At 35.7% G+C, this 3,517-nt stretch overlaps 1 long non-coding RNA gene across 1 annotated transcript; it reads right to left on the reverse strand.

Moving 5' to 3' along the window:
• Positions 1–161: 161 nt before the first annotated feature.
• Positions 162–1,548, reverse strand: LOC113768749. The gene is made up of 3 exons (XR_003468133.1): positions 833–1,548; positions 604–739; positions 162–225 (listed from the first exon to the last, which is right to left on the reverse strand). It is a non-coding gene; the product is annotated as an uncharacterized LOC113768749 (long non-coding RNA).
• Positions 1,549–3,517: the final 1,969 nt, after the last annotated feature.

The following is a 3,517-nucleotide window of genomic DNA, read 5'->3' on the forward strand; positions in this document are numbered from 1 at the left end:
AGTAAATGGAATGCATAAATGAGGCTCGACTACATGTCGTACGCCTTTCCGGGTTAAGTACTAGTACAGAAGAATAAAAATATGACTTTTGAGTAAAAAGATAACAGTTGGTCCTAGGGGTACAAACAACCCTCAAAATCCTTCATTTTTACTAAGAGTGTATATACGATGCAGATCCTCCTCAGTAACACGACCAGCACAGAATACATCCCGATCTGCAAAATACTGATGAAAGCCAACAGGATCAATGGAGCTCATAATGATACTAGACATAAGTTGTTCTGCAAAATGCAGAAAACAGTCCTATGTATAACCAAAACTGAAGTAGAGCTTGGGATAAAATATAATCAATAAAGAATAGCCCCTACTTCTCACGCTGCGCAGGGAAGAAATGCCATACTTCAAATCTAATTAATAAATTTAATTTTCTATAGATGTTTAATAAGTTCAATAGGAAATTTAAAGTTCTATACATAAAGCAAACCCCAATTTAAAACAGCAGCAGCTTTGCACATGGGGACAAGCCCATGTAGCACTAAAGAAACCCAGAAATTTGTTTGCCCACATGAAAATTTAATCATTAAACAATTAAGCAAGCATTACCTGTGTTGCTAGGTCACCAATAGCCAGCCGAGATAAAATGATTTTAGCCCCACTTTTCACACATTTATCTAACTTGTCATAAATGATATTCCATTCTGCATCAACGATTGACTGATACTGCGATGGATCTGAAAGCCTGTCAACAACATTTGCTGAGTAACATATACATTTTTAACACGAAATATGAAAATAATTGCTTCTGTGGATAAAAGTGCAGAAAATATCCTACCTTATTTCTGCATTCTCTTTCTCTGATATCAGTTCCAATTCTATATTCAGCAAAAGTATCTTGGGATTTACAAATTTCTTTGGTTGCTGTTCAAAACCAGCATATGAGAATGTTTTCTTAAAGGCAACGCCATTCACAAGAAAAGAATCCCTCAACAGCAACAGGAAGGCTAGCTGCCACGGCAAAACTCAAATTCTTGGGCTTCGAAGCCAGTACCTTCTCCTCGACTGTATTGTACTCCGCCAGTGACACACATCCTTTTGGGTACAAAGCGTGCTCATGAATGTCTCTGAATACTTCATCTCCCACCTTGAATTCCTTCACAAAAAAAAATTGCAAAAAAAAATTAGGGCAAATTTTGCAAAATTTTACAGAAAGAGATGATTAAATCCATGGCTCAAACTAGCCACCAAAAAATTTTGCAAAACAATACTTGGGGAAAAAATTTAGGCAAATTAATTGGGGAAAAATTAAGGAAACAAGATGAGGCACTGCTGTCGGTGAAGATGAGGCACTGCTGGTCTGGGGGATTGCCCTCCTTGTCCTGGATTTTGGCCTTTACATTATCGATGGTGCCAGAAGACTCCACCTCAAGGGTGATGGTTTTCCGTATCAGGGTTTTCATGAATATCTGCATCTTTGATGACTGCGGCTGCTGCCTGCCTGCCTCCGTTGCTGCTAGGTTTTGGAAAATGAATAAATGTGGTTGAGAATAAAGGAGTTGACTGAAGGATTGAGAGTGTGAAGAGTACTGAAAACATCTGGATGTGGGGAGTAAGAGTGGTTCTATGGTACCCGTGCCACTTTTTTTCATTTTTAGTTTGAACAAATTTCTGGTACTACTCAATCAAGACAGTCCAAGTGAATTTTTAGCTTCAAATTTTATTTAAATTTACTAATGTATTTCTAATCACTACTTCTTAACATATTTATCAAAAAATTATAATGGATGAAAATTTTTTGCTAAATTCAAAGAACTGGTAAATATACTCTTTCTCAAGTTGTAATAGTTTATATAGTTGTTCTAACTAGAAACTTTCATTAATTTTTTTCAGTTAAAAACCTATTGAGTAACTATGACTAGTTTAATAAATCATCAAATTTTAAAAAAATTAAATTAATATTTAAGTAACTATGACTAGTTTAATAAATCATCAAATTTTAAAAAAAATTAAATTAATGCTGAGGCTCACAATTAAATAAAGTCATAGTTAATAAATCATCAAATTTTAAAACAATTAAATTAATATTGAGGATCACAATTAAATAAATGCATTAGAGATGTTCAAGTTAGTGATGATACTTATGTTGTCACCAACTACGCTATAGTTTTACTGACAAAAATTGGTCGTCAGTAAACATAAACAGTGACAACAATGAAAAGTTGTCAAAGAAAGCGGTAGAATTACTGACAACATTTATCAAGTCGTCACTATCGCAAAACTCGCGCCTTCCAAGTCCCATGGCGCGAAATAGTTTTGTGACGACAATTAAAGGTTGTCACTGAAAACTCAGTTGCTTTGAGTCAATTGTGACAACCTTCAAAGTCGTGACTAAACAACCTCATTTTGTGACGACAAAAACAACCTCATTTTGTGACGACTTTTTGTCGTCACAAAGAAATGTTGTCACTAATGACCTTTTTTCTTGTAGTGAAATTATTCGGAGAAAACGGGTGAATAAATATTTAAATAAACTAGTAAAATAGAATTAAAGTAAGTAAAAAAAAATTTGGGTCCTCACATTCTCCCCTCCTTAAAAAGAATTTTGTCTCAAGATTCACACTTAGAATAATATCATAGCCCTTATTTGCTAGGTCCACTAGATCTGCCAAAATTCACACTTTCTATAATTTGCACCAACAATTAAGTACTGATCTCCCGTAGGAGTCCAACCTCCAAGTCATAGGGCAAGCGATCACACTTTGCTTATACCATTCATGAAACTAGGGTTTACACAAAAAAAATTATTAAAATCCCCCCGGGGGGGGGGGGAGAACTCACTAGATACCCAACTAGGTCGATCCATTATAACACTGGTAGGTCTAATCTTCTTGTTCATTTCCGACGCATATCTAACACTAGAATCCCATTGAATTATATAAGACCATCCACCAATCTTTCCTTCTGTGATCCCTCATATTTCTCAGGAGTGCGGGATTGCCTAAACCCACGCCCACGACCCTTGTCTCTTCTACAGCCGTTCATTTTGCAAGGTTCTAAACGCATAATAAAAGTGGAAAGTATAAGCGCATGAATTGAAAAACATGTACACATTGCAAGAACACCTTAAATCACGGCATAGATTTTTTTTTTTTTTTTGCATAAGCCAGAAGTCATGTCACATGTCAATGTGCATACAACTAGTTAATAGTACTATTAAATACAGGTCATAGGCAACTAAGTGCCACAAATATAGGACTACATGCAGGCAAAATACAAAAGGCTTCACGGCGAGCACCACCCCTACCATCCCAGGCAAGATCAAAAGAAAAACCATAAGCCTAGTTAGGGACAGAACCAGAAGAATCCATGATACCAAGCAACATCATTCGAATGATGATAAATTCCAAATTCCATTCAAAAGCCTAAGCTACTTTCTAGATTCTTAGCCCAAAATTTCCAATGAATACAAGTTTTCACACTAAATTCAAGGTGAAAGTTCTTATACAGGCTAGGGTAATAA

Source organism: Coffea eugenioides, chromosome 4 (assembly GCF_003713205.1).
Source record: "Coffea eugenioides isolate CCC68of chromosome 4, Ceug_1.0, whole genome shotgun sequence".
Taxonomy (NCBI): Eukaryota; Viridiplantae; Streptophyta; class Magnoliopsida; order Gentianales; family Rubiaceae; genus Coffea; species Coffea eugenioides.